The following is a 15,797-nucleotide window of genomic DNA, read 5'->3' as shown; positions in this document are numbered from 1 at the left end:
AAAAAATCAAGCTTGTCTCCAAAGACTATAAGTAATACAGGATTTGATTTACATGAGATGTTCATATAATTTAGAACACTCCATTATTTCCAGAGTTGGATGGGTGTCTTTGTGTGTTTTTTGTTTTTGACTTTGTCCTTCTTGCCACCTAAGGCCTCTGATTTCCAGATCCCAGAACCTAGAAGAAGTAAGTACAGAGAAATTTTTAATTTAACTCTGATCAATACTGATAGTGTTATTAACTCTTTCCTTTTAGGGAGGTGATAGCTGAATTGGAAGGGTGAATTTCTTAGCAGATTCTAGCTTCAGATATTCCTAGAGGGTTGTAGCTATTCTGGAGCTATCCTGGAGCTATGGACTTGTATTTAGTAAGACCAGGGAAGTGGTAAAACCAGAGAGTCTAGTTTGGATTCACTTATACAATATTAACTCCCAAACAAACCTGAAACTATAAAGTAATCCCTGATGGGGTTAGCCCCATAGCATTTGCCCAGGAACACAATAAACTCCCTGGGGCTTCCTGCCTGGAACTAATCTGGCCTGGGGTAGTTCATGAAAATGTAAACTACCCTAGCTCAGCTCCTAAAACAATGACTTTGCTGGAGTTTTGAATAGCTTAGTAGTAGTAGCAGTTAATCAAAGATAGCACAAGGAAATTAAGCATAAATTTCCAGTTATAAAATAACTGGTTTTCCTGGGTCTTCGGCTCACAGGTGGCATATCATGAGACTTTTCAGCATCCATAATCATGTGAGTCAATTCCTCACAATAAATATCATAATATAGATATATATCCTATGGGTTCTGTTTCTCTGAGAACCCTAACTAATACAAATGGAATAGAATAGTCCAGAAATAAACTTTTGTTCATACAGTCAAGTGATCTTCAATAAGGGTCAAATGGTCTTCAATGGGGAAAGGACAGTCTTTTCAACAAATGGTGGTGTTGGGAAAACTGGATATCCACATACAAAGAATGAAGTTGGACTCTTACACCATGTATAAAAATTACTCAAAATGGAGTAAAGAACTAAATATAAAACCTAAAACTATAACATTCTTAAAAGAAAAGATAGAAAAAAAAAGAAAAGATAGAGGACAACTTTATGATATTGGATTTGGCAGTGATTTTTTTTATAATGGTGATGAACAGATAAAATGTTTTATTTTTTCAAATATTTTCTGATTTTATAATGAAACATTTCTCCTAACAATGTAAGTAGGCCTCAGTTTTTTTTTTAAGTTTTTATTTAAATTCCAGTTAGTTACACAGTTATATTACACAATGTAATATTAGTTTCAAGTGTATAATATAGTGATTCAATATTCCCATACATCACCTGATGCTCATCATCACAAATGCACTCCTTCATTTCCTTCACCTATTTAACCCACTCCCCTACCCACCTCTCTTCTGGTAGCCATCTAGTTTGTTTTCTATGTTAAGAGTCTATTTCTTGGTTTTGGCAATGATTTCTTGAGTATGACACTGAAGGCACAGGCAACTAAAGGAAACAGACAAATGGAGCTACATCACACTTAAAAACTTTTGTGCATCACTGCTGGGTATTTATCCCCAAAATACAAAAACACTAGTTCAAAGGGATACATGTACCTCTATGTTTATTGCAGCATTATTTATAATAGCCAAATTATGCAAGCAGTCCAAGTGTCTACCAACAGATGAATGGATAAAGATGTGGTGTATATTACAATGTATACAATGGAATATTATTCAGTCATAAAAAGAATGAAATCTTGCCATTTTCAACAACATGGATGGAGCTAGAGAGTATAATGCTAAGCGAAGTAAGTCAGCTAGAAAAAGACAAATACCATATGATTTCATTCATACGTGGAATTTAAGAAACAAAACAAATGAACAATGGAAAAAAAAAAGAGAGACACACACCAAGAAAGACTCTTAACTATACAGAACAAACTGAAGGTTACCAGAGGGGAGGTGGGTAGAAGGATGGGTAAGATAGGTGATGGTGATGGGGATTAAAGAGTACACTTATCATGATGAGCACTGAGTAATGTATAGAATTAATGAATCATTATGTTGTACACCTGAAACTAATATAACACTATGTGTTAACTGTACTGGAATTAAAACCAAAAAAAACTAAAAGAAAAGATTATATAGGAAAAAAAAGTTTTGTGCATTAAAAGACACAATCAACAGAGTGAAAAGGCAATCTATGGAATGGGAGAATATAGTCGCAAATCATATATCTGATAGGTAATGTCTTGAATATATAAAGAACTCCTATAGGGCAGCCCGGGTGGCTCAGCAGTTTAGCGCCGCCATCAGCTCAGGGTTTGATCCTGGAGAACGGGATCGAGTCCCATGTCGGGCTCTCTGCATGGGGCCTGCTTCTCCCTCTGCCTGTGTCTCTGCCTCTCTCTCTCTCCGTGTCTCTCATGAATAAACAAATAAAGTCTTAAAAAAATAAAAAAATAAAGAACTTCTATAACTCAATAACAAAAAGATCAAATAACACAATTAAAAGTGGGCAAAATATCTGAACAGACGTTTCTCCAAAAAATGATATACAAATAGTCGACAACATTTGAGAAGATGCTCAACATCATTAATCATTAGAAAAATGAAAATAAAAACCCAATGAGCTATCACCTCACTCCCATTAGGATGGCTATTATAAAAACAAAACAAAACAAAGCAGAAACTAACAAGTTTTGAGGAGAATGTGGAGAAACTGGAACCCTGTACACTCTTGGTAGAATTGTAAAATAGTGCAACCACCACTGAAAATCAGAAGGTTCCTGAAAAAATTAAAAATAGAAATAGCATATGGTCCATCAATTCTACTTCTGGATATGTAACCAAAAGAGTTGAAAGCAGCATCTCAAAGAAACATTTTCACACTCATGTTCATAGTAGCACTATTCATAATAGTAAAGAGGTGGAAGCAGCCCAAATGTTCATCAATGGATGAACGGATAAACAAAGTGTGGTGTACATATTTATGAACTGTCACATGATACAACATGCATAGACCTTGAGGACATTATGCTAAGTAAAATAAATCAGCCACAAAAAGATAAATAGTGCATAATTCCACTTATATGAGATATATAAAGTAGTCAAATTCTTAGCAACAGAAAGTAGAATGGTGGTTACTAGGGGCTGGGATGAGAGGAAAAAGGGAGTTGTCTAATGGGTATAGAGTTTCAGATATCCAGTATGAAAAAGTTCTGGAGATATGTTTCACAACAGTGTGAATGTACTTAATGCCACAGAATTATACAATTAATAATGGTTAAGATGATAAGTTTTATGTTAATGTGGTTTTTATTGCAATAAAAAAATGAATGAGGTACTGATACATATTACAACATGGATGGATCCTGAAAATACTATGCTAGGTAGAAGAATATAGTCCAAAAGACCACATGTTGTATGATCCCACTCTATGAAATGTTCAGAATAGGTAAATTTACAGTAGAAAGTACACTGGTAGTTACCAAGGGCTGAATGGGGGTGATGAAGGGTTAGGAGGAGGATGAGAGCTAGCAAGGTTTAGGATTCTTGTGAGGTGATGAAAACATTCTAAAATTGACTGTGGTGGTGGCTGTACATATCTGTGAATATACTAAAAGCCCTGAACTATATACTTTAAGTGGGTGAATAGCATATGAGTTATATCTCAAAGGGCAATGGTAATAGCTTTTATAAAAGAATAAGAATATTTATCTCATTTTAGCATATAACTATATTTAGAAAACCCAAGAAAAGTCATTATTTGTAGCACACATATACCATCTGGTCTTTATGGACTTCCAAATATCATGGAAAGAAAAATAACATTTTTCATCTGGAAAGAAATGCTTCACATTTAATTAAGGTTACTAATATAAATTTAATAATAAATAGAATTAAGCCAGCTTTTTATTTTGGACTCATGTTAAATACAAGAGTTGTTATTTTTTTTTAAAGATTTTATTTATTTATTCATGACAGACACAGAGAGAGATTGGCAGAGACACAAGCAGAGGGAGAAGCAGGCTCCACGCAGGGAGTCCAACGTGGGACTCGATCTCGGTCCCAGGTCTCTAGGATCACACTCTGGGCTGAAGGCAGCGCCAAACCGCTGGGCCACAGGGCTGTCCAAGGGTATGTATTTATTTATTTATTTATAAGATTTTATTTTTACTTACTCATGAGAGAGAGAGAGAAAGAGAGAGAGAGAGAGAGAGAGAGAGAGAGGCAGAGAGAGAGGCAGAGACACAGGGAGAAACAGGCAGAGGGAGAAGCATGCTCCATGCAGGAAGCCCGAGGCGGGACTCGTCTCCGGGATCACGCCTTGCACTGAAGGCGGCGCTAAACCGCGGAGCCGCCTGGGCTGCCCAGGGTTATTATTTTTAAGATAAATTTGATCCCTACTGGATTAATTCTGATTTTGAATGTGGTATCAAGTTAAGATCAGAGATTAAGTTTCTTCAAAGACAAAAAAACATGCATTACCTCAAGTTTTGGTCTAAAAGCCTAGGGCAAGGAAAGGATTGGGAGAAAAATATGCAAATGATTGAAAAATGGTCCGGGCTACAGTTGGCAGAAATATAAGAAAAAAGAAGGAATATATGTCAGATATACCTCTCAGCTACACAAGCAACTATATCCATATCTTGTAGTAGGGTTAAGGACTAAACAAACAATGGATAGCTCTTTCAAAGAGTAAATATTAGACTTATTCATTGTCTGACCGAATGATTTGGTAACTTAAAGAGTACATAGCAGTGCTGCAAACGACGTGGGACATTCCTACATACACTTATCTACAGTTAAACCACCCCTTCTCTTTGCCTATAGGTGGATCCTCAGTATCGGTGTTGAATAAACTTTGAGCATGTGATTTTAGAGAGCCTCAGCCTTCAAGCTTGGATGGAACCAGGCAGCACTAACTTCTCAATTAGATAGTATGACTGTTTTAAGTTTATAATTTGCTAGAGAAAGCTAAAGCTGTGAGAGCTAAAGGTCTTACTAAAAGATAAAATTTCAGGAAAATATGAGCAAAATTCCTTTTTCCCAGTCTCCAAACCAATGAGAGCCCCACTTATATTAAGTAAAAGACAGCTTCCACAATATATAATTAATATGCTTTCTTAGGAATATTTGATAGTGTGAGTTTATAGCTCTTCATAGTCTCCACTGAGAATTTCAGTTATAGAAAGTTAGACAGTATGCCAAGAAGCTATTGTTCTGCTATGAGAATCTGAGAATGTTATGTCCATTCTGTTCTATATTTTCCCACACACAATATTCTCTAAGTTCTGTGTAATACAGAATTAAATTTGATGAAGATAACAATAAATGCATATTTCTAGATTCTGTGGAGATAAAAAATCTTAAATGTAGGGCTATGTATCTTTGGGGACCCTTGTCTATATATATACAATTAAGTGATCTCAAGAGATTGATAAAAAGAAAGGACTGGAAAAGAGTGGCTGATGATCTATACTGTTTTGTGTAGTATGCTCACTTGTGCTACAAGAAGACAGTGATGGCGTGCTTGGTTAAAAGGTGATAGAATCCTTATGTTGTTAGCAAGATACTCATATATATATAAGTTAGCTCCCCACATGATGACAGTCATTAACAAACTCTCTACCCTTTGGGGTGCTAGCTTTTTTACACTGGGATGACTGGCCTAAAAAATATCTTCAGAAAGAGTTTACAGATTCAGACAGTTGACACTGGACATATATAGAAAGAAATAAAAAGAGTTATTTATAAAGTTGAGTATGATTTGTAAGAACTGAATCCAAACGTAGTCTCTAAATGGTAAAAGTAAAATATTTAATTTATTTGGTTGGGGATTTATTCTGGTTCAGATAATGCTTTTTTTCTTACTGTCTAAAGTAGGATGTTAGGATACCCGAGTGGCTTTTGGATATAGGAGTTCTAAGAAGGCTTTGGAAGAAGTCAAGGGGAAACTCTTGACTTCAGTGGTCCAAGAAATGGACTTCTTATCCTCATTTTAGGTAACTAAGACACTATCAGTTTTTCGAATCAAGAGTTTAGGACGAATGTGGTAGGTAACAGAAAGCTGAAAAGAAAAGATACTACCTAAGACTTCCCCATACAAAACAAGGATATAAGTCAGTTTGCTGATGATTATACATTCTTCAAAAGTTTAACTTCATTGTGACAGCATTGATACTGCAACATTTAAAAACTACCATCTCTTCCAATCTATATGAGAAGCTACAAAGACTACTTTGACTTAATAGCTATCCATTGTGTTCACCAAAACACTTGAGAAGGCAGTCTTGGTACATATACTTCCTCAGGCCAAATGACTATTGGTAGGAACAATGTTAGGGGTAGGGATTAAGAGGAAAGGTGAATGTAACATATGCAGATTTGGGTTGTTACCACATTAAAAAAAAAAAAAACAACTTAAAATGAATATAGCATATTCAGAATACTTCATGATTATTTAACAGACACTAAATATTTAACCCTCAAGCCTATTCTAATAAAATTTTTTCTCCACATCTGCATTGTACATGAAAGACTAGACATTATAGATCTCATTTATGCATTACAGCTTTCATTTGTGAAAGTTTCATATGTATAAACTGAAAGGGGTGAATGATTGAGAAGTGAATATCCCTTTATTTGTTTATTTTTAAGATTTTATTTATTTATTCATGAGAGACAGAGAGAGACACAGGCAGAGGGAGAAGCAGGCTCCACGCAGGGAGCCCGCCGCGGAACTCGATCCCGGATCCCCAGGATCATGCCCTGGGCTGAAGGCGGCACTAAACCACTGAGCCACCCGGGCTGCCCTGAATATCCCTTTAATGAAAACAAGTAAATTAATTATTCTCTAGTTACTCTAGAATAAAGAATAAACCATAGAATAAAGAAAACCCATAACTCATGGTTATGGAATAGTATAATAAAAATTTCTATGCTTTTAAAATACATAGCTTGTTCAAAGTGGCATTATGTTGTATATTTGTATTTTTCCATCTAGGGATGACTCATTACCTGCCAGTGTGATGAGTAAAGAATTACATTATGGTTCTTATGTCATAAAATAAAAAAGAAGCTTTGTGCCAAGTTATAGAGTTTGGAATAACTGCAAATGTTATGATTACCAGAAATGATTGTCATGGTATAGCAACACAAAAAGATGCAATGCAATTGGTAATAAATCAATTTTTAAGTTGTGTTATGGTTTCATTATGTCTATTTTATTATTGAGTACCATAAACTGTATCTTTGTTACGTATATTATTTTCTACATATAAAATATTAAGTTTTAAAAATAGCAACTGTGTAACTGTAAAAAGTATTTTTTTTTTTTTTTGTAAAAAGTATTTAACTTGTCTAGAATAAGAAATTTTTTAGGGAAGTACTTTTAAAAAAAATGTTCTTAAGGTTACAGAAAATGTTTCAATTAAGAGTAAGTGCTTACTTCTTTTAGTATTTAATGACAGAAACCTTGCCAAACCCAGGTCAAATAAATAGAGTGTCACTGATAAACGGGTAGCATTTACGTCCAAAGGGTCACGGTTTGGTACAAACAAATAAACAAAATTTTCTTTCTATAGTTTGAACAATTTAAACTTTTCTTTATTACTAATTACTTAATCACTGTCTCATAAATTGTCAAATGCTCCACAGAAAATAAAGCTTTTAATCTAATTTCCATAATTTTGAATTACATATCCTAGTATCCTAAAAATAATTCCAAGCTTTTTCAACATTGGTTCTATATTAGGATATTATAGTGGTTATTAAAAGAAAGGGAAAAGGTAACATGCAAGAAGTATTTTATAAAAAGAAAAAAAAGCATGATAAAATAAAGCTCTTACATGTAATGCAAGAAGACATAAATAACAAAAGTGCCAAGTATGATACTGACTTGGAAAACTACTGGTGGCTTATTTCAATATGGCTAAAATCAAAGTAAGGAAATTAGTAAGGCATTATAGTTTCAAGACTCAATAGTATCACTGAATCAATGCTGCTTCCAAATGATAAACAAAATGTTAATTTATTATTATTATTCTTTTTTAAAGATTCTATTCATTTATTCATGAGAGACACAGAGAGAGGCAGAGACACATGCAGGAGGAGGAGAAGCAGGCTCCCCCTGCAGGGAGCCTGATGCAGGATTCAATCCCAGGACTCCAGGATCATGCCCTGAGCTGAAGTCACATGCCCAACCACTGAGCCACCCAAGGCATCCCCTAGATGATTATTTTTCATTTAGCAAGTTAACGAAGGACATCAGGATTCTGTAGAAAAGGAGTTTCTAGAAACAGAGATATAAGATTTTTAACCATTTAAATAAATTATATTTTCAGAAAAAACAATTAAAAATTGCAAATCTGTTTCATTCTTATACACATTCAGATACATTACAAAAAGCACTGTTGATTTTAAGAAAATCCTTGTGTCTCAGATTTTCTTCCTATGCTTTTATCTCACAATTAAATTAAAGATTATTTTGTTTTTTTCTGATGCAAAGCCCATGCTGCTTGGGGTCAGTTGAACACCTGCCAGGAAAAGTCTTTACCTGACCAAACAGTCAAAAAGGTGCTCTGAGCATAAGTTAATCAATCCAAACTTAAAACACAAAGCTATTGTCAAGTTTTTATTCCTGGCTATTCTCTTGCTGGTACTGGCAAATCTTTTCTGGCCACTTAAGTTTTAAGTTTGTCTCTTTTCATTTGTACTAATTTTCTTTCCCTTAGTTTGGAAAAATCTTGTATATTTACAAGAATTTTTATAATTCTACTAATATATTAATTACGAATAGAAATGAGTTCTCACTTCTAAAAGTGATAGCTTTCTTTCAAATTTTGATCACTGTAGGAATAAAATATTTTGATGCTTCCTTCTTAAAAATTTTCTAACAAAAAATTTTCTGCTTTTGTTCCATTTTAACGGAAACATATTCTGAATCCTAACTTAATGGTATTAATATATATTATGGCACTTTAAAGTAGATACTGAAAAAAAGAATGCTAAATAAATTATGCAAATAAAGTATGTATATTTAAAATGTGAAAAGATAATGAGATATCCAAAAAGAATGGGAAACTAAGAATAATATTTAAAGACCGTATCTTGTTTTAACCTTAGATATATTCAATAAAAGCTGAGTAAATCAATTTAAAAATCATATTAAAATTTCTTCTAAGGTTTTTTTTGATTAAATTATTATTGAATTATTTTCTATCGAAATTGCTTAAAGTGAGATATATTTATAATATACCTTACGTAAGAAAAGAGGATACTTATATGGAAATATATGATGGTATGCATAGAAGGAAGTATGAAATAGGAAGATTAGTCCGTCTGCTTGCAACATTGGGTTAATTAGGCCGATGTTATACGTCTGATTCCTATGTGAATTAATTTTACTCAATTATATAACTATAAAAATAACACCCCCACGCAAAGAGGCATTGTGAATATCGTGATAAGAGCACACATATGGTATATCCACAATACTGGGGGGCAAAAAAAGCACCTGAGAGCACACAGATAATAGACTGGCAATATAATTATAATCTTTGGATATGAAAAACAGCATAATTTTCTAGACATTATGATTACACACACATACACGCACATACATACATCACAAATATATAGATAGGGATATTCATATTTGAGGAATGCAGGGAGAAATATAAAGGGAATGATGTAATCAGAACCATAAATTTAATGATATGTACATATTTTATTTTATTTTATTTTATTTTATTTTATTTTATTTTATTTTATATGTACACATTTTAAAGGTGTAATGAAATTTATGGACTAAAGAACCTAAAGAGATGAGACTATCTGAAGGGAATTATAAATGAATTCAAATGGCCACACTGATGGAAAAACCTACAGCAAATGCCACTATAGATCAATCCCCAGGAGATATCTTCAGGTAAATAGGATTATCCCAGGTGAAGACCTTACTGGAGGCAGTAATTGGATAATGAAAATACATGCTTTCACTTGAAATATTTGAACTATCTCAATTCTCTGCTTTAATTTTATAAAACTCAACCAGAGATAAGCAGAAAAACAGTGAAAATTGTTTAGGTTAATTTTCTAATGAGATAGGAAGCACAGGTCTGAATGACCTGGATGGATGGAATGTAAATCTGATTACAACAAACCACACAGGGATCCAGAGATTGTTAATGTGGATCAACAAATGCAGCTGAGCCATGGAATTCTAGCTTTGATTTTGTAATTTACAAATGCTAAGGCCATGATCTTAGAATTCCAACATGGAGATGGAAGGGAAGGGAATCAGTTACTAAATTCCAAATATGACAGCTTAGAAAAACTAGATGATTTATATATACTATTATCTCAATAGAACTTCACAATGACTTTACGTACACATGATTTCTATTTTTAATGTATGAGGGAAATGATCCTCGTAGCTTGCTCAACATCTCTTAGACACTTAAAAAGTAAAGCAAGGTAAATATTAAGTATGTTTAATGGCAAAGCTCCTTTCAGTACACCTTACTTTCTTTTTCCTTATATTCTCAGAGCCTCTGAACTGTCAGGAGGAGTTAATGAATTCCTAGCATGACTTGTGACCACTTTGGTTAGAATCATGTATAGCTTGGAATCAGGAGCTTCTGCATTTCTTCTAGAGGGCAGTGAATTTCTGCTTTAGATTACCACCTGAATTAGGCAGTTATTTAACTATTAAGTTAGAGACAGGGAGAAAGTCCCTTTGGTGTGGTCAGCAATCTAAAAGAGATATTTCCCTGTCTCAAACTTCTTCCAATAGGAAAGCTTTAAGGTTCCTTGACTAGAAAAAAACAAAGAACCCAAGTCGGAAATGCTGAAATCTTTGGTCACGTAATTTCTTTCCTCTCCTCTCCTCTCCTCCCCTCCCCTCCCCTCCCGTCCTCTTCTTTTCTTTCTTTCTTTCTTTTCTTTCTTTCTTTCTTTTCTTTCTTTCTTTCTTTCTTTCTTTCTTTCTTTCTTTCTTTCTTTCTTTCTTTCTTTCTTTCTTTTTCTTTTTCTTTCCTTCCTTCCTTCCTTCTTCTTTTTTTTTTTTTTAAGATTTCACCTATCCATTCATGAGAGACAGAGAGAGAGAGAGAGAGGCAAAGACCTAGGCAGAGGGAGAAGCAGGCTCCCTGTGGGGAGCCCGATGCAGGACTCAATCCCAGGACCCTGAGACCGTGACTCGAGTCAAAGGCAGCTGTTCAACCACTGAGCTACCCATGTGCCCCTGGTCATGTAATCTTAAATAAGAAAGCCTAGAGCTTGTAATCTAAAATAATACTACTAAAAAAGCAGAATTATTTCTATTGAAAGCTCAAGTTTTTCCAGTGTTAACTGAAAGGGACTGGGAATAACAGGGAATGGGTCTGAATATTTTAATCTGCCTTACTCAAAGTAGCTGCTGCCATACCAAGTATAAAGTTGTAATTTATTCATGTCATGCATTTTACAAGCAAAGAGGGTGAATCACATATGGTAGTCTTACAAATGCTACCATCTATTGTTATGCCAGGTATGCCTCTCCCAAGAAACAAAAGAAAAGCATTTATGGTGGAGCATAAGGCCTGAAAGGCCTTACTTGCAGATAGGAGCTGAAAATAGTACATATGCTAAAGAATAGATCAGAGGCAACAGAAAATCCATCTGCAGCCCAAACAGATTAAAACAAACAGTACACATACATGCACATCTAGGCACTTGTTTTAGAAGAATAATTTTCATATTGATTTGAGATGTAGTATAGGGTAGTGGAATGAGGAACAGACTAGAAGTCAAGAATCCTAGGTTATAGCATAGGTTTCAATCATAATCCTGTGTCCAATAATAAGAACATTATTACACTTCTTTGGTTTTCAATTCCCTCATCTTTAGAATAAGAGAGACTACATGATCTCTAAAATACCTACTTTCTGTAATAGTCTAAGTATTTCATGTTTTATACTCTAAAAAAATCCTTCATAGAGTTTACCCCATGTCTCTAATTTTGACAGCAATCACTTCTAGCATTTCTGTACATGTTTATCCTTAGTTTTCTGGAACTATTGTTGATTCTTCTCAGACAAAAAAAAATTTTTTTAGAGATGTTACAGTTACTAACTGCTTCACAGATTCAGTGGTTCTGGACATTTCTTAGAAAACATGGGGTCTCCTCTTAGGTTTCTCTAACTGTAGGTGTCAGAATTTGCATAGGCAAAATATTTAGAATTTCAGAGAACAGTAAAGGCTGATCAGTCCCCACTCCCCATACTTTTTTTACTCAGTGATTGAAAGATGAAATTCAGTAAGTTAGAGGTGCATCTAGTAGAAATAAAAATGACCTATGTAGGTTCTGGATTAAAGATCAAATCAGCCACAGCATTCCCTTTAAGCCAAAGCAATCCAGAGCAAGGCTCAAATTCTCTTCAATTCTGTGAAGGCTGAGACAGGTGAGGAGGCTGCAGAAGAAAAGTCTAAAAACTAATACAGGCTGGTTCATGACGTTTAAGGAAAGAAGCCGTCTCCATAACATCAAAGTGCAAGGTGAAGCAGCAAGTGCTGATGGAAAAGCTGCAACAAGTTATCCAGAAGATCCAGCTAAGATAATTAAGGAAGGTGGCTGCACTAAACAAGAGGTTTTCAGTGTAGACTAAACAGCTTTCTATTGGAAGGAGATGCCATCTAGAACCTTCATAGCTAGAGAGGAGAAGTCAATGCCTGGCTTCAAAGCTTCAAAGGACAGCCTGACTCTCTTGTTAGGGGCTAACATTGCTGGAAACTTTCAGTGGATGTCAGGGCTCAGGGGCCATTCTAAAAATCCTAGGTCTCTTAAGAATTATAGGTAATAATTACCTATGCTCTATGATTGGGACAACAAAGCTTGGAAGACAGCACCTTGGATTATTACCTGGAATAATATGAATATTTTAAGCCCACTGTTACAAGCTACTGCTCGGAAGAAAAGATTTCTTTCAAATATTACTGCTTACGATAAGGCACCTGGTCACCCAAGAACTCTGATGGAGATGTACAATGGGATTAATGTTGTTTTAATGCCTGTTAGCACATCCATTCTGCAGCCCATAGATCAAGGAGTAATTTGACTTTCAAGTCTTATTATTTAAGAAATACATTTCATAAGGCTATAGTTGCCATAGATAGAATTCCTCTAATGGATCTGGGCAAAGTAAATTGAAAACCTTTTGGGAAGGATTCATTATTCTCAATGTCACTAAAAACATTTGTGATTTGTAGGAAGAGGTAAAAATATTGACATTAACAGGAGCTTGGAAGAAGTTGATTCCAACCCTCTTAGATGACTTTGACGGGTTTGAAACTTCAGTGGAGGACATAACTACAGATATGGTGGAGATAGCAAGCGAACTAGAATTCGAAGTAGAACTTGAAGATGTGACTAAACTGCTGCAATCTAATATAAGACTTTACGAGGGATTGCTTCTTATGGATGAGCAAAGGAAGTGCTTTTTTAAAAAAATTTAGATTTTATTTATTTATTCATGAGAGACACAGAGACAGAGGCAGAGACAGAGGTTCCATGCAGGAAGCCCAGTGTGGGACTCGATCCCAGGACCGTGGTATCATGCCCTGAGACCAAGGCAGATGCTCAACCGCTGAGCCACTCAGGCACCCCAAGAAAGTGGTTTCTTGTGATGGAATCTACTCCTGGTAAAGATACTATGAAGGTTGTTGAGATGACAACAAATGATTTAGATTATTACATAAACTTAGTTGATAAAGAAATGCAGGTATGAGAGGATTGACTCCAGTTTTGAAAGAAGTTTTGCTGTAGGTAAAATGCCATCAAACAGCATCACTTGCTAAGAGAAATTGTTCATGAAATGAAGAGTCGTTGATGCAGCAAACTTAATTGCTGTCTTATTTTAAGAAATTATCACAGCCATCCCGACCTTCATCAACCACCACTCTGATCAGTAGGCAGCCATCAACACTGAAGCAAGACCCTCCAACAGCAAAAAGATTATGACTTGCTTAAAGCTCAAATGATGGTTAGCATTTTTTTCAGCAGTATTTTTTAAAGTTTTTATTTAAATTCTAATAACATATAGTGTAATATTAGTTTCAGGAGAGCAGTAAAGGTTTTTAAAATATTTTATTTATTTATTTGAGATACAGAGAGAGCAAGAGCACGCTGGCAAGACAGCTTAAGTAGGTGAGGGGTAGAGAGAGAAGCCGATTCTTTGCTGAGCAGGGAGTCTCCATGCAGGGCTCAATCCCATGGCCTCAGGACCACAACCTGAGCGAAAGGCAGATACCCAACTGACTGAGCCACCCAAGTGCTCTAGTAAAGTATTTTTTAAAATTAAGATATGTACTTTCTTTTATAGACATAATGTTATTGCACATTTAACAGAGTTTGTATAGCATAAACACATTTTTTATATGTAGTGGAAAAGTGAAAATTCATTTTACTTGCTTTATTGCAATATTTACTTATATGTAGTGCTCTGGAATACCTGCAATATCTCTGAGGTATGTCTGTACTTTCACATATATTGGTGAATGGATTGGATCTTTATGAATCTAATAATCCGGGAAGTTAATAATAAAGATCTGAACTAAATCAATAGCAGTGGGGATGGAGAACAAGGGATGGATTTCAGAGGATGTAGAGGTAAAGAAAATAAGTTTAGTATTGGTCATGTTACATTTCTTAGCAGCAGGTATACCTTTGGTGTAGGAGTCTGGAGCTCAGGTAAGGTCTGGGAAGTGATACAGAACTAGAAATTGCATAGTATTTGAAATGCATGAGGTTATCTGAAGTAAATGTAGAAGATCTGAAAAGGACCAAAGACAAAAACTCTAAAGAAAGTTTACATTCAAGGAATTGAAGAAGGAAAGCAAGCCTACAAGAGCCAATAAAGGAGACAAGTACTTTATTATCTACCTGTCTCTGTCCTATGCGATAGTGAAATCCATGAGGCAGGCATTTCATTTTATTCATCTTTTATATCCAGGACCTAATATAGTACCTGACATTTAACAGATGTTTAGTAAATATTTGTTGAACAAACTGAGTATGTTTCTATATATAGTATTATTTCTTAAATACCTAACTAAAGTGCTTGGAAGGTTTAATTATAATACCCTTTTGCATTAAAAATTGATCCAACTCGAAGGTTGAATGCAAAGCTCACTATTATTTTTCATCATCATGGGTGGAAACATCCATGAAGAGTTTGCTTACTTATGAGTGACAACTGATTTAAAGAATAAACGAAGGGGAAACAAGCACATAAAGGGAAAAGAGAATCCATCTGACAGCATTTTTTTTCCTAAAAGAAAAATAAAAATGGTCATTTTCAATTCTGTTTTTTTCCTTAGAACGACTGAAATTCCTATTTAAATGTGACTTTGGTATACACAGTGCACCCAAAGGACTGATGTTAAGGGAAACTACCTTGAAATTATCACAAGCCAGGGATGGTTAACTTATTTTCATAATAAGTAAAGTATTTATTCATATTTTCTGAAAATATCTTGGTGTTGATATAAAAAATAACTGAATATTTTGCTTTCAATAGTACAAAGAAACATATTTCATTATAATTGCTTTCTGAAATCACATAGTTAATTGCTGACTAATTCCCCACTCCAATTTCTAAATCTTTATTTTCTTTAATGAGAAGTACAACAAAAATGAAAGAAAAGGTTTCAGCCTAATGATATATACATACCTAAAAGAATATAACTCAAAGATGTGTAACTATATAAAAACAACTTTTGTCTAAGTAGGGCAAGGACTAAAGAGCCTGAA

General features: G+C 34.6%; 1 protein-coding gene and 1 long non-coding RNA gene across 24 annotated transcripts in view; one reads left to right on the top strand and one right to left on the bottom strand.

The window, feature by feature from the left end:
- The window catches only part of GPHN (gephyrin), a 625,629-nt gene that overhangs the window by 96,100 nt on the left and 513,732 nt on the right, over nucleotides 1-15,797 (bottom strand). The gene's annotated exons all lie outside the window — the stretch shown is intronic.
- Nucleotides 1-15,797, top strand: part of LOC140640129 (uncharacterized) — a 142,984-nt gene that overhangs the window by 104,017 nt on the left and 23,170 nt on the right. For 4 of the 8 annotated variants that reach the window (XR_012036801.1, XR_012036800.1, XR_012036791.1 and 1 more), the window contains 2 exons: nucleotides 3,989-4,141; nucleotides 4,838-4,889. This is a non-coding gene — a long non-coding RNA (uncharacterized lncRNA). Of the gene's footprint in view, nucleotides 1-3,988; nucleotides 4,142-4,837; nucleotides 4,890-15,797 lie in introns of those variants that run through there. The other 4 variants (XR_012036803.1, XR_012036792.1, XR_012036789.1 and 1 more) reach the window with 2 other exon arrangements.

This window comes from Canis lupus, chromosome 9 (genome assembly GCF_048164855.1).
Source record: "Canis lupus baileyi chromosome 9, mCanLup2.hap1, whole genome shotgun sequence".
Lineage (NCBI taxonomy): Eukaryota > Metazoa > Chordata > Mammalia > Carnivora > Canidae > Canis > Canis lupus.
This window is presented reverse-complemented; position numbering and strand designations above follow the sequence as displayed.